Raw genomic sequence first — 24,263 nt, 5'->3', positions numbered from 1 at the left:
GAGCCCTTGAATCTGCCTCAATATTCATCCATTCAAAAAATCATGGGCTCTAAATGAAATTTCAATGAGTTGTTACTGTTTAATAATATTAATTCATTTTTTTATAAAAATTAATTTTTTTTCAATATCTGCAGATCACTCCCCGTCGGGTGGTTGGACAGTAGCTGTGGTCAGAGGAGTTCTATGATGTTGAAGGGAATAAAGTTGGGCGCTTTTGCTGCGATTGTTTTTCTTTTTAGTAATTCGTAACAGGGTTTTATGTAAGAATTCGTGTTTCGTTCAATGATGTAATAAAAATGGATTGAACTTTTATTTTATTTTATTAAATTATTGATTATTGACGTAATTAAGGAAAAACAGTGGAGGGAAGTGGACCAAGTCATGTGTGTGAATCTCTTTGAAGCTTCTTTTTCCTTTGAAATTTGGGTGCTTTCTGTTAGGAGATTAGTAACATCTAATTTAATAATGATTATAAAAAGAAAAAAATACTCAACCTTAAAGAATTGGACATAATTTTTTAAAAATTTATTTGTTTAATTATTTATTTTTGTGACTTGTTTAGTTGGCTTTGATACGAAAAATTAATTTATCAAATATTTTATTTATTAAATAATATAATTTTGAGTCCCAATACTAAATTTTCTTTCTTGAACTTTGTTATACATAGTCAATTTTACATTTGTAAGTCATTTATTTATTAATAAAAGAAAACGATGATATACATGTATTAACATTGAAATTAATTTATCAAATAATTTATTTATAAATTAATATAAATTTTGTAGTCTCAAGACTAAATTTTCTTTCTTGAACTTATTGTTTAGTGTTATACGTAGTTAAATTTCTTAAATAGATATATAAAATCTATTTCATCCAATTTGGGAAGAAGCTGATTAAGTAGTATGCATGAGTGTATGACTAGCCATTTTACAGGTTGGATGGTTGGCACCTGGCAATGGCATCCCACATTTTAACAAGATCTTTCACTCTCAATGAACCCAAGTAATATATATAAAAAGCTTATTTGTATGAAATTTTATTTCAGAAACTAAAGGCAAGTTTTCTATTAATTTCTGCATCCTTGAGTGCAAAAACAAGCTCCTACGACGAGAATTCAAACACTTGTGGAGTAAGTAATAATGGTTCAAAACCATAGACTTTGATACCTTGCTTTTTTTTGGGGGGGGTGGGGCGGGGGTTGAAAGGAGGAGGATTTAAGTGCAAAACTATATCAAGCAACACGATGTTGCTGCCAAGAAGTTGCTTGCATATGAATTCCCACACACATAATATTTCTCTTCTACAAATAATAATTATTTTCTAAACAACTTGTTGCTGCCAAGAAGTTGCCTTTTTTTCTTCTTCTTTTTTGTTTGGGATTATCGGAGGAGAGTTTACTTTGCTTTTTTTCCCTTCTTTTGTTTTGGGGGTGGGGATAAGATTATGAGAGAGGAGAGTTTAAGAACAAAACTAGATAATCATAATTTTCGAAACTTGTTGTCTCCTAGTTGGGGTGCACAGACTGGGTCTATTGATTCCAAGTTCTTATTTATTAGAAACTAATGAATTATTTGTAGAATACAAATCTTTCCTCTTTGCTCAACTTCTGCACAAAATATTTTGTATGCTGTAAAATATGGGTAAAATGAGATTGAGAGATTAAGAAGGTATCCTTACCCTATATATAAATTGCTTTAACTTTTAAATTTTAACCTTTTATTGTTACAAAAACGAAAACTTCGAAATTAATTAATTAAATTAAATTTTTAACTTAATTTTGCTTAGTCTAGTTTTGCCTTGATAGACAAGAGAGTAACAGTTTGCAATCACCACGAGCCCTAGCAACTCCATTGTTTTTGTAAACTTTTACATAATAAAAACAAAATCTACTGTTTCTCTCTCCATCTTAGGGTTTGCAAATCTCTCCATTCGGTGGTGGTATACTCAGGGCGGGTCCCATTGACAAAGAATAAACGAAATGAGAAAAGCAAAAGGAAATAGAATACTCGTAAACCTAAAAGCAAAAGAATGAGAAAAGCAAATAAAAGGAAATGGAATATTCATAAACCTAAAAGCCAAGATCTGCCCTTTTCACATATTTTCCTATAGAACTTCCTTCATAGTTTACCAGTAAACATCAAAGCCTTGGTTGCAGAGTTCTGCTCCTTAGTGTTTAGTGAGTTTGACATATTTCTTCTTAACCTGATAAGCACCGAAAATCAATGGCATTTTTTAAGAATTCTTCATCATCAAGATTTCCGTTGGGTTTCTCCAGCAACATTAACATGGAGGGTGACACGAAAATCATGGCATTGATTCAGCTTGCCGGCTTCTCTCTTCTTTTTCTGTTCAAGCTCGTGCTTGATTTCATCAAACGAAGAAACCGTGCCACTGTGGCTCCAAATCATCTTGCTACTATCCCTGTGGCCACTATCGTTCCAAATCATCTTGATACTATGTCTGTGGTGGCCGACGTTAATCTACCACTTGACCAGATGACTTGGTATGTATAGTTTGTTTCTCTTCCCTTTCTAGCTTTTTTAAAAAGCATATAATGTTGGAGTTTTCAATTTTAGATTTGCAGATAAAAGGGTTTATTTGCATGTTAGGCCTATCCTCTTTTAAAATTAAATTTAAATAGCCCATAAAAGATATAAGAATAATAAAATAAAATCTTCTCATTCTTTTATTTTTTAAAAACAAAAAATTTAAAATATATATAATTTTTATTTAAATTACCCAAATATATCCCTCAAAAATTTCCTAAAGTTTTTCTAAATCTAAACTTGAGGAAATTTTTGAGAGATATCTTGAATAATTTAAATGAGAATTTTATATAATTTTTAAATTTATTATTTTTAAAAAATAAAAATAGAAAAATTTATTTTAATTACTCTTATATCTTTTAAGGACTATTAAATTTAATTTTAAAATAAAATAGACCTAATATACAAATAGAATAAAATTTTACTTTGTACCCTTTCGTCAGTCAATCTAAAGGCCAAGTCCCTCGGCCAACACTTGTTACTGTTTAATTAATAAATTAAATGTTAAGATGGTTAAATCATGAACTCTATACTATATTTATTATAATTTAATCAAATTATTATAAAAATATTTTTTTTCAATAATGTATCTATCTGCAGATCTCTCGGGTGGTGGTATGGTAGCTCCGGTCGGAGGAGTTTGATGGTGTTTGGAATAAAGTTGGGTGCTTGTGCTGCTACAGTTTTTTTTTTTTTTTTGTGATTTTATGTAAGACTTTATGCTTCGTTCTATGATGCAATAAATGGATTCAACTTATTTGATTTCTTTGGCTTTAAATATGATTTGGGTGTTTTTAGTTTTATTTGCGTTGTGATCCTTAATTTTGTTTACTGATTTTTATTATTAAATTATTGATTATTGTCTTAATAAGCATGAGTGCATAGCCGACCATTTTACAGGTTGGACGATTGGTACTTGGCAATGGTATCCCATATCTTAACAAGATCCTTCACTTCACACTCGATCTGAACCCAAGCAATATATATAGTTTATTTGAGAAGTCTCGAACAGTTAGAAATCTTTCTTTTTTGCAAAGGCTAAATTGAAATTCTAGAATTCACCTAATTATTAAATTCCATAATTAAATATTTTATTATGAATTTTGAAACATCATAAATTTATTAAATTAATTAATTTAATTTAATAATTTATATTGATTAATTGAACTTGTTATGTTTATGAATTTTATAATTAATAATGTGAAAGAATGTAAAATAAAATATGTATAAAAATAACAATACATGCATCTGTTACTTTATTTATTTGAAGGAAATCCATGAAATTTTATGATAAATTTACAACTATTATCTCTTTATAACAGTATGTTATTTTGTATGACAACCACTTCTCTAACAAAATTTAAACAGATAAATGAGATTGTAAAAATAGAGTTGATTGTAATTAAGCCTTAAATTAGGTGTCTATTATAAAAAAAATATTTTTATTTTTAAAAGATTAAAAAATTTTAAGCCTATGGAATTATCTTTTTTCAACCCCAATTACCACAGAAAATATGATATCCAAATAATTTAATCTAAATTATTTAATAAAAAGTAAAAAAACATTTTTAAATATAATTAAAATTTAATTATAAAAAGGAAAACTATCAAAATAGACACTTTTGTTTATCTTAGGTTACATTTTAGTCACTTATCTTATCGTGTTGTAATATTTTAGTCACCGAGCCGTTAATGGTAAAACGGTAAGGTAACACGGCACATTAAATCATCATTTCAAACAAAAATTTTAGGTTAAATTCTATAATTAGTTCCTATATTTTTCTCGTTTTGAGGAATTTGGTTTTTTTTTCTTTTATGTTATTTTGACTTTTTTTTCTTTATTAGCAACTAAATTCTATCAAATCAACACTAATATCTAAATTAGACACTGAAAAGTTAACATCCGTTACCTTTGGGTACCAAAATTTACAACTTTGGTCAAATACAAATAGTAGATTGGACCAACAAATAACACATGCATCACATTAGAAAAAGCATCAAACTCGGATACTAAATAATATATTAAGCCTTAAAAACACTCAATTAACAATGATGTAACAAAAAATAATATTGTAATGGATATGAATTTAACATAAAATTTTACGGTCCTAAAATTTCATATAATAAAACAGTTTTGTATTTAATTCGTAAACAATTTTTTATAATATTTTAATTAATGTTTTTAAGATGCTAAGTGTAAAAATTCTAAATCAAAATTCGTTAATGTATATTTACTTAATTCTAAATAAATATCCAACGTTTCTTACATAATTATTTTAAAACTATGTCTTTTTAAAAGCTTGTAATAAAAAGTTTAGAATTGTTAGGAAAATTTAAAATAATTACCGAAAAATGTTTTTAAAACTATTTTGTAATAATTTTATTTATATATAACGTGTACAGTGTTCCTATAAAACTACCTTGTTAGCCCTTCGTCGCTTACGTAAAAATTTATCCTTGTAAGCATCACATATTTCTTCTTAACCTAATAAAACAGTGGAATTTTCTACAACTCTTCATCATCATCATAATCATTTTCATGGGGGTTTTCCGCGGACATCAATATGAACAGTGATACTGCATATTAACTCTTCAAGTTTCATTTTTTCTTCTTTTCTATTTCTTTTTTACGTTTCCTTTTTATATAGTTTCTCCTTCCTCAACATTCAACACATTCGCCACGGTATGGTCCCCTTAAAAACTTCAACAACTCTTGCTAATCAAACCTCTTTAACACTTGTGTTAGAAAAATACAAAGCCAATTTAGTTAGTTGGAAAAAAATGAGTCTTGCTGGAAATCAACATCGATGATATCATCTTTGATTTTGAAAGGAATTCTAACATCTTCTAGGTTGAAATGTACTATAAAGGCTCGACTATTTTAGTTAGTCAAATAGTTCAAGAAAAATTATTTTTTAGAAGACCAAAAAAATAGGCCTCGAGACATAATTATATCCCAATTACCACGTAAAATCTACATCCATGTTGTCTTTTTCTGTGCATTACCTTGCCTATATAAAACCAGCTTTGTTTGTTTACTACCATCCACGCCTTGGTCGATCACATAAAAAAACCATCCTTGTCGTCTTGTGTGCTTCACATATTTCTTCTTAACCTAAAAAACAATGGGATTTTCTATGAAATCTTCATCATCAAGATTTTCGTTGGGTTTCTCCGGGGACATTAACATGGAGGGGGACACAAAAATCATGGCATTGATCCAGCTAACTGGCATCGCTGTTATTTTTCTTCTCAACCTCGTGTTTGTTTGCATCAGACGAAGAAACCGTGCCACTGTTACTTCAAATCGTCTTGCTACTATCTCTGGGGAGGCCGAAGTTGATGTAGAACTTCCCGAGATTAATGAATAAGTTTGATGGTAAAACGTTCATTTCTCTTCCCTTTTTAGCTTATGCATCTCACCAGGTATTTCCTTCCGCATGATGCTCCATTGTCCCATATCCCATCACCCGCCGCTGCAAAAAGATTGCTTGATGGGAACTGGGTTTGATCTTCCCCAAAGCACGCCGTAGCTGCATCCCCATCATCATTCAATTAAAATTACGAACAGAAACTAGCACACATTGTGATTTGTGTAGATTTTATTTTTCATGCTTGGGTTGGGTTGATGAGAGCCCTTGAATCTGCCTCAATATTCATCCATTCAAAAACTCATGTGCTCTAACTGAAATTTCAATGAGTTGTTACTGTTTAATAAAAAATTTATTTTTTTCTCAATATCTGCAGATAACTCCCCATCGGGCGGTTGGAGAGTAGCTGTGGTTAGAGGAGTTCTATGGTGTTGAAGGGAATAAAGTTGGGTGGTTCTGCTGTGTTTTTTTTTGGTACGTAATTCGTAACAGGGATTTATGTAAGACTTCGTGCTTCGTTCTATGATGCAATAAATTATTGATTATTATGGTAATTAAGTAAAAACAGTGGAGGGAAGTGGACCAAGTTACGTGTGTGAATCTATTTGAAGCATCCTTTTCCTTTGAAATTTGGGTGCTTAGTGTTAGGAGATTAGTAACATCCAATTTGGGAAGAAACTGATTAATAAAAGAAAATAATGATATACATGTATTAACGTTGAAATTAATTTATCAAATAATTTGTTTATAAATTAATATAAATTTAGTACTCTCAATACCAAATTTTCTTTCTTGAACTTTTTATTTAGTGGTATACGTAGTTAAATTTCTTAAATAGATATATAAAATCTGTATAATCCAATTCGGGAAGAAGCTGATTAAGTAGTAAGCATAGACAAATTACCATATATACTCAGGGATTACCCATATACAAATTAATCCCACTAATTGTAAAATGAATTACCAATGATAAAAATATTATATCTTGAAATTTATTTATAAAAGAGTACTTCCCAAGGAAAAGAACCAACCTGATGGTCTGGATTTTGGAATACATAACTCTTGGGCCTCCTAACTTGTAAAGCCCCGTTTGTAGGGGTCAAAAGACCTGCCAAGATCTGCATGACTCGCAATATAGCCAACTCTTATAATCCAGGCCATATTTTCAAAATTAAAAGAGAACCAACAGTTTATCAAACTCATAATGGCAGCCTACTTTTTCTTATATGACCAATGCTATTTGCCCATTATAAAAGCCATTTTTTCCCCAGATAATTGCACTCCCTAAACATGGCATATATGGTAATCTGACAAACCCAGTGCTGAAAGTTGGCAAATTCATATGGAAATTGAAGTTGAACGATTATCCGCGCCAGTTGAAGCAAGTAGCATTCTCTTTTAGATTATCGGTGCTGATACTGATATAGGGTAAAACATAAATTTTGAGGGTGTACCTTTAAAAAGATAGATTTACCAACGGGAGTCAGAAAAATTCTTTTTAAGGGTTGAAATTAAATTGTATATTTTTACGATAATAAAAATATAATTTCATCATTTTAATAGTCTATATATTTATAATTTTAAAAAGTTAAATGAAATTTTTATTATTTTTAGGGCCTAAATATAATTTGACCATTTAAAATTTTATAAATTATAAAGAATCTAAATTAAAATCTACCATTTAATTGACTGCCTGGATCTCTTAGCCACTGACCACAACCATTAGGTCCAAGAAACATCCACAATTGTCCCGAAGGAATCCAAATTGAACAATCCTTGAGAATTGGCACCATTTTGCCCTGCCTCATAATAACCGAGAAGTTAATATTACAACCCTCGATGGCAACATTTTCAGTTGCATTACATCCCGTATCTCATCTAAATTATTTAATAATATTTCATCAAATTTTATGCTTAAAAATTTAAAACTTTATGAGTTGCTAATAATAAAAAGTTTGATAAAAATCACTAAATAATTGAAACGAGATATGATATGTTATCCCATCTCATACAAATAAATATATAAAAACTTAATGTAATTAAACAAATAAAATGAAAATAAACAAAAACTATAACCTTGAAGGTTCCAATAGCCCATGAAATTTATTGGATTGCACTCATTATTAGCGTGGGGATTTTGAGGCAAATTAAAAGATTAAATTTAAATTTTAGCAATTACAATAATATATTACCATATAAAATGAAGAAAAATGACAAGCTAAATCCAAATTAATATTTCTTTCATCAATTGGGTACTTGAACTTTTAAAATATATCAAAAAGGCACTAAAAGTTTTTCAAAAAAAGAAGTTAAGTCTGACATTTTTTTTTTTTTTTTTTTGCACTCAATTGAGTACTTCAACTGTCAAAATGTATTAAAAAGCCCTTTGACGTTGATTTTAACAGGTTAACTTTTTTAAATATAATTAAAATAGTCAATTTTGTTTACCTTAAGTTATACTTTAGTCACTTATATATAAAATGTTGCGTTTTAGTCATTTATGTTATAATGTTGTAACATTTTAGTTAATGAGCCATTAATTTTTGTTGACGGTATAATGGTAAGAAAAAGCGACAAGTTAAATCATAATTTCAAACGAAAAGTTTAGATTAAATTATATAATTGATCCATATATTTTATATATTTAGTGTAGGTTTATTTTTGTTAATGTGTTCTAAATTATATAATATATAAAAAATAATATAAAGTATTATAAACTTAAAATGGGTTGGGCTTGGGCCTTGAATGTTCAAGTATGAACTCGATCTATATTTTAAATGAGTTTAGTTTTTTTTATCCAAATCCTCTCAAATTTCAGGCGAGTCTTCAAGTCTAAATACAATTACTAAATTGAAATAACAAATAACACATACACTATATTAAAAAAAAGTGTCAAAACTCGAAAATATATTAAGCTTAAAAGAAGTTGGCTTTTTTCTTCTTTTTTTGTTTGAGAATGACGGACGATAGTCTGTGTTTAAATACCTTTTCTCCCCGCCTTTTTTTTTTTACTTAATTAGGTGTTTAAATTGTCAAAATACATTAAAAAGTTTTTTTGATAGCTAGGTTAATTTTTTAAAATATAATTAAAATTTAATTATAAAATTGGAAAAAAATAAAACTACTAAAATAGCCACTTTAGTTTACCTTAAGTTATATTTTAGTCACTTATGTATAAAATATTAAGTTTTGGTCACTTACATTACCATGTTGTAATATTTTTGTTAATGAGCCATTAATTATTGTTAACGATGTAATGGTAAGAAAAAGTGACAAGTTAAATTATTATTTTAAACGAAAATTTTAGTCAAATTATATAATTGATCCTTATATTTTATATATTTAGCGTAGGTTTATTTTTTAATATGTTCTAAATTACATAATATATAAAAAATAACATAATATAAAATATTATAAACTTAAAATTGGTCGGTCGAGTTTAAGCATTGGATGTTCAAGCATAAGCCTGATTTATATTATAAATAGGCTTATTTTTTTATCCAAACCCTTCCAAATTTCAAGTGAATTTTTAAATCTGAACGAATAATTCAATCCATAAATAGATCTAAATATAATTACTAAATTGAACCAATAAATAACACATACACCATCTTATATAAGTATCAAAACTCGGAAATATATTAAGCTTAAAAGAAGTTGGCTTTTTTCTTCTTTTTTGGGTTGAGAATGGCTGAAGAGAGTTTGTGTTGCTCTTTTTTGGCCATTTTAGGTGGGCGTCAGAGGTTATGAGAAGACACATATGTGGGTTTAAAAGTGGAAGATCATTATCTTCTAAGCCTGTCGTTTCCTAGTTGGGGTCCACAGACTATTGTTTCCAGGTTCATCTGTTCATGTAAGCAAAAGGCCATTTCTAGCTCCACAAATGATTTACATGACAAAGCTTGTCATTTACGTACGCATATGCATGAGGAAAAAGATACTTTAATGCCCTACCTCCACACCTATCCTAGAAGTTCATGTTTTTCTTTGTATACTTTTACATGCATGGGAGCACCATTAAATTTTATAATTAAATATTTTAATTTAATAATTCATATTGATTAATTAAATTAATTAAATTAATGTATTTTATAATTAATCGAGTATATAAATTAAAAAATATATAAAAACAAAAATACATGCATGGAAATTTATAAAATTGTATAGTAAATTTATAACTATTATCTCTTTATATAATTAATATATTGATGTTAATAATTGTTAACCTTTAAAATTATTTCTTAAAAAACCCTTTAAAATTAAGCTACATATAAATAACATTTATTTAACAATTTATATTATTATATCATATTTAATTAATTTTATATAAGTTAACTTAAAATATATTAAAGCAAATTTAGTATATCAAATTATACTAAACAATATATTAAAACATTTTATTATTTAAAATCAAATCAATATTAGCAATTAAATTGTATCAAATTAACACTAAAACCTAAATTAGACATTAAAAGTTAACATTGTTACTTTTGGGTAACAAAATTTATAACTTTTGTCAAATACAAGTATTAGATATACACCACATTAGAAAAAGTGTCAAATTCGGATACTATATAATATATTAAGCCTAAAAAAACTAACTGATGTAAACAAAAAAAGATATTGTAATAGATATGAATTTAATAGAAAATTTTAACGGTGTTAAAATTCACATCAATATTTTAATCATAATAAAATATTTAGAATAAAAAAATAAGTATTTATATACACACATCATAAAACAGTTTTTCTTTTTTGTATTTTCTAAATAATTATTTGATTACATATAAAATGTGACTCCAAAAATTTTACAAATAATCGATTATTTTTCTAATATTTTAATTAATGTTTTTAAGATGGTAAGCATAAAAATTTTTAAATCAAATTTTATTAATGTATATCTACTTAATTTGAATTATACTTAAAAACTATTTTCTCAAATCAATATCGAACGTTTTTTACATAAATAAAAATTTTAAAAATATGTTTTTAAAGCTTGTAATAGAAAGCTTAGAACTGTCAGGAAAAAATTAAAATGTTTTAAATAAAATAAATACCAAAAATGGTTTTTAAAGATATTTTATAATAACTTTATTTATATAAGCTGCAGTCTCTGAACAAAATCAACATCCATGTCTTTCTCTGTGCATTAGCTTGCCTATACAAAACCAGCTTTGTTAGTTTACTACCATCCACGTCTTGGTCGATCACATAAAAAAACCATCCTTGTCGTCTTGTGTGCTTCACATATTTCTTCTTAACCTAAAAAACAATGGGATTTTCTGTGAAATCTTCATCATCAAGATTTTCGTTGAGTTTCTCCGGGGACATTAACATGGAGGGGGACACAAAAATCATGGCATTGATCTAGCTTACCTGCATCGCTGTCATTTTTCTGCTCAACCTCGTGTTTGTTTGCATCAGACGAAGAAACCGTGCCACTGTCGCTTCAAATCGTCTTGCTACTATCTCTGGGAAGGCCGAAGTTGATGTAGAACTTCCCGAGATTAATGAATAAGTTTGATGGTAAAACGTTCATTTCTCTTCCGTTTCTAGCTTATGCATCTCACCAGGTATTGCCTTCCACATGATGCTTCATTGTCCCATATCCCATCACCCGCCGCTGCAAAAAGATTGCTTGATGGGAACTGGGTTTGATCTTCCCCAAAGTACGCCGTAGCTGCATCCCCATCATCATTCAATTAAAATTACGAACAGAAACTAGCACACACTGTGATTTGTGTAGATTTTATTTTTCATGCTTGGGTTGGGTTGATGAGAGCCCTTGAATCTGCCTCAATATTCATCCATTCAAAAAATCATGGGCTCTAAATGAAATTTCAATGAGTTGTTACTGTTTAATAATATTAATTCATTTTTATTATAAATTTTATTATTTTTCAATATCCGCAGATCACTCCACGTCGGGCGGTTGGACAGTAGCTGTGGTTAGAGGAGCTCTATGGCGTTGAAGGGAATAAAGTTGGGTGCTTTTGGTGCGATTGGGATTTTTTTTTTTATTTAAGACTTCGTGCTTCGTTTTATGATGCAATAAAAATGGTATTTTATTTTAATAAATTATTGATTATTGATGTAATTAAGTGAAAACAGTGAAGTGGAGCAAGTGACGTGTGTGAATCTATTTGAAGCTTCTTTTTCCTTTGAAATTTGGGTGCTTAGTGTTAGGAGATTAGTAACATCCAATTTGAGAAGAAGCTGATTAAGTAGTAAGCATGAGGGTATGGCTAGCCATTTTACAGGTTGGATGGTTGGCACTTGGCAATGGTATCCCACATCTTAACAAGATCTTTCACACTCAATGAACCCAAGTATATAATATATTAGAATTTGATATGATTTTATATAATTAATATTTATGTTAATAATTGTTAACCTTTAAAATTATTTCTTCAAAAAAAATTTAAATTAACTTACATATAAATACAATTTATTTAACAATTTATATTATTATATCATATTTAATTAATTTTAGACTTAAGGATGTAAAAGCTTTCAATTTTTTTTTAAAAACCATTTAAATTTCTTTTTTTTTACTCAATTGGGTAATTGAACTTTCAAAATGTATCAAAAAGGACTTTAAAATTTTTCAAAAAAAGCAATTGAGCGCTAGCATTTTTTTTATCTTTTTGCACTCAATTGGGTACTTAAACCGTCAAAATGCTTTAAAAAGCCCTTTGACCATTGATTTTAATAGGTTAACTTTTTAAATATAATTAAAATTTAATTATAAATTTGGAAAAAATGTAAACTACCAAAATAGTCACTTTTGTTTACCTCATGTTATATTTTAGTCACTTATATATGAAATGTTTTAGTTACTTACGTTATCGTGTTGTAACATTTTAGTCTCTGAGCCATTAATTGTCGTTAATGGTGTTATGGTAAAAAAACGTGACAAGTTAAATCATTATTTCAAACTAAAATTAGGTTAAATTATATAATTATACCTATATTTTATATATTTAGTGTAGATTTATTTTTTTAATGTGCTCTAAATAACATAATATATAAAAATAACATAATATAAAGTATTATAAACTTAAAATTGGGTCGGACTTGGGTCTTAGATGTTCAAGCATGAACCTGATCCATATTTTAAATGGGCTTATTTTTTGCCCAGACCATTTTTCGAGCCTAATATTTTTGTCCAAACCCTCCCAAATTTCATGTTGGCCTTCGAGCTTGGACCGGTAGCCCAACCCATGAATAAGTCTAAATACAATTACTAGATTGGATCAGCAAATAACACATGCACCACATTAGAAAAAGTGTCAAAACTCAAAAATATATTAAGCCTAAAAAATACCCACTTAACAATGATATAACAAAAAATTAATATTACAATAAATATGAATTTAATAGAAAATTTTAACATATTAAAATTTCACATTAATATTTTAATCGAACAAAATATTTAATGATATTATAAGAAATAACTCCTTACATACATCATATAATTGAATTTTATTTACTTTCTAAACAATTTAGTTGGTTACATATAAAATGTGGGTCACAAAATTTTACAAATAATACATTATTTTCTAAACATGAATTTTCTAATATTTTAATTAATGTTTTTGAGATGCTAAGCATAAAATTTTATAAATAAAATTTATTAATGTATTTTTACTTAAACTATTTTCTCAAATAAATATGCAGCGTTTCTTACATAAATAAAATCATAGAATTATTTTAAAAATATGCTTTTTAAAGCTTGTAATAAAAAGTTTAGAGCTGTTAGGAAAAGTAAAATGTTTTTAAAACTAATTTTTATTTATACTATTAATAGAAAACTGTTGTTAATATATTTTGTGATCGGGCCTCAACAATTTATTGAAAAAAAAGGAAGAAAACTATATTAAAATGATCCCAATATACCAATCATTTTCCATTTCCATCCTTGAGTGCAAAAACATGAGAATTCAAACACTTGTGGAGTAAGTGAGAATGGGTCAAAACCATAGACTTTGATACCTTGCTTTCTTTTTTATCTTTTTTTTTTTTTTTTTTGGGGGTTGGGGGATGAAAGGAGGAGGATTTAAGTACAAAACTATATCAAGCAACACGATGTTGCTGCCAAGAAGTTGCTTGCATGTGAATTCCCATACACATAATATTTATCCTTATTTTCTAAACAACTTGTCGCTTAAAAGAAGTTGGCTTTTTTCTTCTTCTTTTTGGGTTGGGAATGAAAGAGGAGAGTTCACCTTGCTTTTTTTTTTCTTTTCTTTTTTTTTTTTTTTTTTGGGGGATGAGATTATGGGAGAGGAGACTCTAAGAACAAAACTAGGTAATCATTATTTTCTAATCTTGTTGTCTCCTCACTGGGGTGCACAGACTGGGACTATTGATTCCAAATTCTTATTGATTAGATAATAATGAATTATTTGTAGAACACAAATATTTGCTCTTTGCTCAACTTGTGCACAAAATATTTTATATGCTGTAAAATATGGGTAAAAAGTAAAAATGAGGTTGAGAGATTAAGAAGGAACCCTTACCCTATATATAAATTGCTTTTAACTTTTAAATTTTAACCTTTAATTGTTAAAAAACGAAAACTTGGAAAATAGTTAATTAAATTAAATCTTAACTTAATTTTGCTTAGTCTAGTTTGCCTTGATAGACAAGAAAGTAGTAGATTGCAATCACCACGAGCCCTAGCAACTCCCTTGTTTTTGTAAACTTTTACATAATAAAAACAAAATCTATTCTCTCTCTCCATCTTAGCAACTCCCTTGTTACTAGATTCGGTGGTGGTATACTCAAGGCGGGTCCCATTGGCAAAGAAAAAACGAGATGAGAAAAGCAAAAAAGGAAATGGAGTACTCGTAAACCTGATGAGAAAAGCAAAAGCAAATGGAGTACTCATAAACCTAAAAGCCAAGATCTGCCCTTTTCACAAATTTGCCTATAAAACTTCCTTCTTAGTTTACCAGTAAATATCAAAGCCTTCGTTGCAGAGTTCTGCTCCTTAGTATTTAGTGAGTTTCACATATTTCTTCTTAACCTGATAAGCACCGAAAAGCAATGGCATTTTTTAAGAATTCTTCATCATCAAGATTTTCGTTGGGTTTCTCCAGCAACATTAACATGGAGGGTGACACCAAAATCATGGCATTGATCCAGCTTGCCGGCTTCTCTCTTCTTTTTCTATTCAAGCTCGTGCTTGATTACATCAAACGAAGAAACCGTGCCACTGTGGCTCCAAATCATCTTGCTACTATCCCTGCGGCCACTGTCGCTCCAAATCATCTTGATACTATACCTGTGGTGGCCGACGTTAATCTACCACTTGACCAGATGACTTGATATGTATGGATAGTTTCTCTTCCCTTTCTAGCTTTTTTATAAAGCATATAATATTTATTACAATTTAATCAAATAAAATTTATTTTATTATAAAAAAAAAATTTTCAATGTATTTATCTGCAGATCACTCGGGCGGGTGGGACGGTAGCTCCGGTCCGAGGAGTTTGATGGTTTTTGAATTATAGTTGGGTGCTTATGCTGCTACAATATATATATATATATATATATATATATATATATATATATTTTGCTTTTGGTGGTTCGTAACTGGGTTTTATGTAAGACTTTGTGCTTCGTTCTATGATGCAAAAATGGAGTCAACTTAATTGATTTCTTTGGCTTTAAAAATGATTTGGGTGTTTTTGGTTTTAATTTGTCGTGCTCCTTAATGTTGTTTACTCTTTTTTTATTATTAAATTATTGATTATTGTCTTAATAAGCATGAGTGCATAGCCGACCATTTTACAGGTTGGATGATTGGTAATGGTATCCCACATCTTAACAAGATCCTTCACTTCACACTCGATGAACCCAAGTAATATATAAAGCTTATTTGTTTGAATTTTTAATTCAAAAACTAAAAGGCAAGTTTTCTATTGATTTCTGCATCCTTGGGTGCAAAAACAAGCTCCTACGATGAGAATTCAAACATTTGTAGAGTACGTAAGAATGGTCAAAACCATACACAGTTCTTCTTCCATAACCATTGATGCCTTGCTTGTTCCTAATGAGCTCAGCAAACTTCAGCTCAGATCATGTTATTGCTATTGATAGTCTCAAGTAACAAAACTTACCAAATTGCTTCCCATTTTTTGTTTTAATTAGAAGCATTTATAGCAACCATGGTCGAGTTCCTGTTCTTGTTTTCAGTCAGAGAAGCTCGACTATGAGATATTGTGAAACTGTCCTCAAAGGTGGAATCCCACCCATTAAAATGATCCCAATATACCATTCATTTTCCATTTCCATGGTATCATTTGGTTCACAGACTTTGACTATTTATTTCAACAAAAGCGAAATGAATAGGCAGAGCTAATGCTGCAATAAATTGATTAGAGAATAATGAATTATTTGTAGAAAAAAAGAAGAAGTGAGTGTTAGACAAAAGAAAAGAAGAAGCAATTTGGAAAAAGAGAGAAATAACTTGGACAAAAAGAACGAAGTGACCTTTTACAAAACTTTTCGGCCTTGACCATCTTGGAATCCAGAATAATTGGGGTTCGCACTGATTTTCAACAGAAAAAAATAAATAAAGTGGAATTGACACTCTTCCATGTTCCACGTTGGGCAGGTTTTTCTATAAAACCACCTTCTTACTTTACTAGCATCGAAGCCTTCGTTGCTTAGGTAAAACAAAGGCTTCTTATTATTCCGTGAGTTTCACATATTTCTTCTTAACCTAATAAGTTCTGAAAAGCAATGGAATTTTAAAAGATTAATTCAATTTTTATTTTTTTATAAAGTTAAAATATAATTTTATTATTATAAAAGTTTTAATGAATAATTACTATTTAATAAAATGAAATTTAAAATTGCTAAATCATAGGAAATATATTTATTATAATTTAATGAATTAAAATTTTATTTTATTATAGAAAAATAAGTTTTTTTCAGTAATGTATCACTCCCCATCGGGTGGTTGGTACGGTAGCTCTGGTCGAAGGAGGCGGCGTTAAATGAGAGAATAATGTTGGGTGCTTTTGCTACGATTGTCCTTGTTCTTCTTTTGCTTTAGGTGATAATGTTCTACGTAACACTTCATGCTTCATTCTATGATGCAATTGGTTAGCTTCATTCAAGACGCCAGTACGCTACGTGTGTGGCTCTAATATTTTTTAATCTATTTGAATCTTCTTTTTCCTTTGAAATTTGGGATTAATAATATTATAAAAGAAAAAAAAAGAAAGAGCAAAATCTAAACAACTGAAATGATAGAATTTATTAATACAAGTATTAGTATTGAAATTAATTTATCAAATAATTTATTTATAAATTAATATAATTTTTAGTCCCAATACTAACTTTTTTTCTTGAACTTATTATTTAATGTTTTACATAGTTAAATTTCTTAAACATCTATTTTTTGAAGGCTAATTCGTAATAAGTTTTTGCCAATTTTGACAATTGAAATCTGTTTAATCCTTTGAACAATAAATAGATATATAAAATCTGTTTAAAACCATAGACAATTCTTCTTCCCATAAGCTTTGATGCCTTGCTTGTTCCTAATGAGCTTAGCAAACTTCAGCCCGGATCAAGTTACAAACTTCAGCCCGGATCAAGTTATTGCTATTGATAGTCGCAAGTAACAAAACTTAGCAAATAGCTTCACATTGTTTGTTTTAATTAGAAGCATTTATAGCAACCACGGTAGCGTGTTCCTGTCCTTGCTTTCAGTCAGAGAAGCTCAACCATGAGAGATTGTGAATCTGTCCTCAAAGGTGGAATCCCACCCATTAAAATGATCCCAATATACCATTCATTTTCCATTTCCATGGTATCATTTGGTTCTGACTCACCATGAGTTACAAATACTGTATTAGCAAAGCAGATTTTTGGTCACTGGATGACTGGTCATGATACCGCAGCTATTGACGTCGACTGAAGCATTGGCAAATCATAAACGTCCCACCTTCGGCAAGCTTTGCACCAACTTGGACATATTAGTACTAACCAACAATGCTAAGCTTACAAGTTTCAAATATAATTTTTAACAAGGGAGAGAAGTTGAAGAAGGAACTTACGGGATGGCTGATGCTTGATGGAGAGCTCTATCTTTGGTTGATATGCCCATTGCTAAAGAATATGACACAGTTCGAGAATTCTCACCAAGTTATCATGATGCATTGATGCTACTATGGTTCTTGTTCATTCCGCACGGAAATAATGCTGATTCACCATCTCATAATACGTCCTGATATAAACCTGCTCATTGTTTATTTATTTCCATTCTTCATCCCAATTGATAGTCCATGATAGTCAAATAGAAAATCAATTGAAATAGAAATAGCTTTCTAGTGATGAAGAGAAGAAATTAAAGAAAAAAAATGAATGACAATACGGGTTAGTTTTCCCTACCCTTTGTATTTCTTGTGGTATAAGATTTGAAGTGTATCATCATAAATCAAACACCCTTATTATTCTGAAGAGAAAGAATATCTGTACAACGACAATAATGGTGACCCCATGGTACCATGAGAGAAGATTACAATAATAGTGAGATGGGAACAGTGAAATTAGATTACAGAGAAACAAAGCATGTACAAACAGGCTCCAAAATCATATTCATAAACATACATCTGCTTTACCAAAACACAGTAAGTTGACATGGTAAACGTTGTTCAAACATTGTAATTTTATTATACAAAAGATAATCAACATAGAGAGGGGAAGGGAAACAAAAAGGAGGCAATGGCTCAAGAATTTATACGGTCGACATATGAAGATTGCTTTGCTTTGATGAAATTACTTATGCTTGCTCCATCACCATGCATAATCACTCTTCCATCTTCCATGTATACTGCACCATCGGTATACTCAAGTTCTTCCAAACGATGGATCACTCACAATGCTGTAACTTCTCCATATATATTCAAAAGATTCTGAACCGCTTTTACCAACCCCATCTAATCAGATCATACCAAGAGCTTTGATTCAGAAAAAAAGCTCGAACTATCGAGGAATAAGTAACTGTTTGATCATTTATATAATCAGTTATGTGGATACATCCAATTGAAGGAATATCGAGGATCACATATAATACACACCACTCTGAAAACTTAAACTGCAACTGTACGGACCAGATGAAGACTATGGATTCATTGTCCCTCGAAGAATTATGACAGTAGACCACTAGTTACTTAAAAGTAAAAGAAATATGCTGTTTAATCTATACAGTGCTTAGTGGTGTGTTCATAGGTAAGGCAATAATGCTATTTCAACCATTCCCATGCCAGCAGTTGTTACTGTTACAAGGCTCGTCTTACTATATGTTTTTCTTTCTTGTGCATTTTAACATGTTGTACACTTATGCAAAACTTGCATCAGTAAATATTGATACACACTCTATCTTGTGTCTACTATTACTCACCTGATCACTTTCATCCAAAAAAGTCGTAAGCTCATCCAGAAGCAGAACTTTACATGCTTCAGCTAAAGCACCAGCAATGGCAACCCTTTTCTTTTGACCACCACTAAGTGCTTGAACCGGCCTCGGGAAGAAATTAAAGATGATAAACCTTGAGTAAGCATACAATATTTAACATACTTCATTATTATCCAAAAGCTGTTGAATACAAAATCTTACCTGTAGGTATTCAGACATGCCAACAGTATCCAAAGCTTTTGACACCCTGGATCTAACTTCAGAGTTAGTTAAGTTTAATCTCCCAAGGCCAAATGCAACATCTGCTTCAACTGTAGGTACCACAACCTGCTTTGTAAGAGATGCCTCTGGTGTTTGTAAACTCAGGTTAGTTCCTTTTAGAAATCCACTACTAGTATAAAAGATTGTTCATATTAGTATTGTTGCTCAGCAAAATCATTAAGACACAATTTTTTGTCCAATATATTGACATGTCTGAAAAGCCAAAAGGGGTCATTAAACAAAATGCAGTCATTAAGATAGCACATACACATTATAAAGGCTGCAGCATAGAAGCATAACTCCAAGGAAAAGGTAGTGGCAGCTAATAAGATGACATACCTATTAAAAGTTATTTCTTCTAAAACGGGAAAATGACCCAGGACATAACCATTGGCATGTATACAACAGAGCACAAGCAGCAGCACTGGAAGTAATAGTGCTGAAACTGGTGCTGATGGCAGCAAAGAAAATCAATGCAGGCCCGAGAATGGCTCCTTTAGGGATGGGGGGAAAAAGGAGGAAAAAAAGGTCATAATTCTTGTAAAAACAGCAGAAGGCTTTAAAACCAATCATATCTTGTCGTATTATGTACAAGAAACCAAATCAGAAACTGTCCTTTCAGTTAGCAGAGTACATTGTGGGTCACTGCAACAATGAGAGAGGAAAAAGAAAATATAAAGCTAACATGAAGAAGAAACAAGTAATATACCATTTGAAAAACTAAATCTATCACCATGTTCTAAAAATTCTTTTATAGACGTAAATAAACTTTAAGAAAGGCACTCTAGGGTATCCACAATTTTCTTCCTCAATTCTCGAGTTCTACTTTTATATAGACATTCAATACCTTTAAGGTACATGTCAGATCCACAAAAATGTAGAATTTGGAAGGGGGTGGGGGATGATCATTCATCATTTCTTAAGCTTTGGTTTTCTGCAAAAGAACTGTAATAGATGGTGCAGAGGTGCCATGTTTTCAAGGTTACTTGATACCCTTATCCTACGCCTAGGATAAGAGAACATAGGCACCTTCAACTGGCAAAATAATTAGTTCATGCTCTTCCTATGTGGCTTGGAAATATTAAAACCAACTGGCAATGAAGAAGGCATTAGCATTAGAACTACACAGAAATTCAGTTCAACTACAAGACTACGAGATATGACCAGACCAGAGAGCTGAAGTGGAAAAGAAGGTTGACTATGTAGACCACAGGAAATATCAGAGAAGAAACTTTTTTAAAAAGAAATCCATGACCAACTGAAGCTATGAATATAATAAATCAGACAATAGTCAGTGCAAAAACTTCAGGAAGGCAGTCCTCTTGAACAAACAGCTTCTGTAAGAACAGAAGAAACAATAAAAATATATCTTCCTATTCCTTCGATTTTAATTGCATACCCAGCAATACTCAAGCAGAAAATTTTGCACAGAAAAGATAAAATAATTGGTGGCCGCTTTTTCCTGCAAATAAGGAAGTCTCAAAACGGAAATAAATACCATTAATTGCTCATCCATGGATCTAATTGATAGATAGATGAGAACCTTGTGAAGAAAAAAGACGCTGGAATAAGAATGAGAGAAATGATGGTGAAGAAGGAATAGGGGGAAGAGGGGTTGGGGAGGTGTGCAAAAAAGTTAAGGGGCTTGTGATGAGGGAAAGGATTGGAGAGGGATGAAAAATGACATTTCCATTAAGTTTGTTACGGAACCTTTTATTACTTTTTGAAAGTTTAGTGAATAAATTAAAATTTAATAATTATTTTATTAATTATTTTAAAATTAAATGATTGATGATATAATTTACCCTTTTATTTATATTCTTTATACGACGGTGTTGTTATGCCTCAACTTCTTGGAGAAAAAGAAAACTATATTAAAATGATCCCAAACAATAATTTCCCATTTCCAACAAGAATCTCGCATTGCTCTTGCTTTTCTTTTCTTTCCTGGGGGAATATAGGACAAATGGATGTACACAGAAGGAATTAAATTCCTTTTGACTCTTAATCCTTTTTTCAACGTATATATAAATTGCTTCAACCTTTAATTGATACAAAAACAAAAACAAATTATTATAGTTTTTAAAATTAATATATTTATGTTAATAATTGTTAACCTTTAAAATTATTTCTTCAAAAAACCTTTAAAATTAACTTACATATAAATATAATTTATTTAACAATTTATATTATTATATTCTATTTAATTAATTTTAGACTTAAGAATGTAAAAGTCCTCAATTTAAAAAAACCAATTAAATTCCTATAATTTGGTTCTTGAACTTTTAAAATGTATCAAAAAGACCCTCAAACTTTTTCAAAAAAGGCAATTAAGCTCCGGCATTTTTTTTTTTGTTTTTTACTCTTAATTGGGTACTTGAATCGTCAAAATGCATTAAAAAACCCCTTTGACCGTTAATTTTAACAGGTTAAATTTTTTAAATATAATTAAAATTTAATTATAAAACTGGAAAAAAAGTGTAATGTAACACCCCAAACTCGGCCTAAAAGTTTGAGTAGAGTTTGGACGAGTTAAACCAACGTGTGGAAAACTGATTTCTTTTCGAAATTTTAACTTTGGAAACCTGAAATTCATTTTAGTCGACTTAGGTGGTTTGTAGTTTCGTGTTAGAAATTGACAGAAACCGACGAGATTATCAAAAGAAAAGCAAGGCAAGTCAAAAAACAAATTACAACACAAAAGATCAAATCATAGTTATATCAATGCAAAACAATCCAAGCTCCCCTACGCCGTCTGGTCTTAAGTCAGATGTCCACATGAACAGATTCAGGTAAGACAAAGGGTAAGCTACCAAGCATCACGTATAACCAAACTCAGATACAAATAAACATATTTTATTAGATAAATCAAAGTAACGCATGAAACTTAATAACAATTTTATAACCAATACAGAATAGATCTAAAGTATCACGAAAATTTTCACAACGATAGTACAACAAAATCGAACAAAACAGAATGAAGTAGAACATAACAAATCAAATAAAGCAGAACATAGCAGAGCAGAGGATGTGTTATGCAGATGTTGTATTTTTTAAACAGATCAGAATGTAAATTTATCAGAAACTATCTTACCTAAACTCCACTACACACCAAAATAGAGTTCCCTTAGAACTCGTCTAGCCAAATCACACCAATAGAAAACTGTGGACAGTACTACCAAAATTTTACAATTAAGACTGTCAGATCGGTTACATATGGTCAAGCCACTATAGTACAGCTAAGCTGCCAGAATAGAATTATGGATAAACCACCAGATAATGCAGATTTTTAAACTACCAGAAACTTCCTCCTTTCATATCAACCCAACTCTCATGCAATGTGTCATGGCATGCATATGCAAAATCATAGTAGTGAGCATGTAAGTCATGCTATCTTTCAACAACAGAATTAGTAAACATAGGAGTCCATATTTTGTAAAACAGACTTATCAAACCTTAACAGATCATATCAGATTTGCCATGAAGTCACATTCACGGTTGTAAACCAGAATCAGTAACAATCAGTCTAACATATATAGATATTGTTTATTCCTCATCAACAAAGTAACATAAAGGTTTATAAATCAGAATCAGTAACAATCAATCTAACATAATCAGATTCACATATTCTTTATCAACAAAGTAACCCAGAGGCGTACCAACAAACTTAACTAAATACAGATCGTACCTGGATAGTTCACACACATCAGACAATAGCACATTATGTTCTGACAGATCCTACTCACTTAGGTTCAAACATAGTAGACATACGTATAAATCACAAGTTGTTCATTATTAGATCATCAGATATCAAGTTATATAGCCTAATTCAGATCATTCGGACCCTACAATAGGCCTGCATTCGTTTCGAACGACGCTTGTGGCCAGGGGAAGGTTTCCAAATATTGCCTCACACAGTAATGTGGTTTCACACAGCCTGATGAACTAGCTCATGTGTTTCCACACAGTTTGGCACATGCCCGTGTGTCTCACACGGCCTGACCCACACCCGTGTCACTTACTCGTGTGATCCTAATTCGTAAATAGTGAGTTACACGGCCTAGACACACATACATGTCACCGGCTCGTGTGAACCTTGCACAGTTCATAACCACACACAGTCTGGGCACACGCTCGTGTACCTTCAATTTTTGTGAACAGTAAGTTACATGACTGTGTAGCGTCGACAGTCCTACTTTCTGAAGACTAAAATTTGAAAAAGTGGTTTCCAGTACCCACCTGTTATGAATTCGATACAGAAGCAACAAGGATGAGTTCTTGTCCCGACAACCGAATTGAACCATACAAGAGAAGTCAAATCTCGTGTAGAATCAATTCGGAGTAATATAGCAAAAAGAAAGATAACAAAACAAAGAAAAAAACAGAAGAGAAATGGCAGAAAAGAAATGGAAAAATGAATGTGGAATCACATGAGGTTTTGGGGAAGTTTAATTAACTAACAAAACTAACTATCATACAATGAAACTAAAAAATAAAAACATTCCTTATTCCTTTCACCAAGATTTTAACACAAGACCAAAGATTATACAAAAGCTTGACCATTGAACCAGTAGGTTCATTCTTAACATTAATCGACTGAATTTAACTTATAAACCAAACGTGCAAAGGTAAGGGTTTAAACAAAAT

At 30.4% G+C, this 24,263-nt stretch overlaps 1 long non-coding RNA gene across 5 annotated transcripts; it reads right to left on the bottom strand.

The window, feature by feature from the left end:
- Nucleotides 1-17,384: 17,384 nt before the first annotated feature.
- On the bottom strand, nucleotides 17,385-21,312 carry LOC128291634 (uncharacterized). Of its 5 annotated transcripts, none has more exons than XR_008281442.1 (4): nucleotides 19,557-21,312; nucleotides 19,341-19,488; nucleotides 17,995-18,876; nucleotides 17,385-17,892 (listed from the first exon to the last, which is right to left on the bottom strand). It is a non-coding gene; the product is annotated as an uncharacterized LOC128291634 (long non-coding RNA). The 5 variants fall into 5 exon arrangements; XR_008281438.1 differs by having other exon boundaries at nucleotides 19,341-19,702; nucleotides 19,956-21,312; XR_008281440.1 differs by having other exon boundaries at nucleotides 19,341-19,746; nucleotides 21,115-21,312.
- Between the last annotated feature and the right edge of the window lie 2,951 nt (nucleotides 21,313-24,263).

This window comes from Gossypium arboreum, chromosome 4 (genome assembly GCF_025698485.1).
Source record: "Gossypium arboreum isolate Shixiya-1 chromosome 4, ASM2569848v2, whole genome shotgun sequence".
Taxonomy (NCBI): domain Eukaryota; kingdom Viridiplantae; phylum Streptophyta; class Magnoliopsida; order Malvales; family Malvaceae; genus Gossypium; species Gossypium arboreum.
Note: the sequence above shows the minus strand (reverse complement) of the source record. Positions and strands in the feature narration are given on the sequence as shown.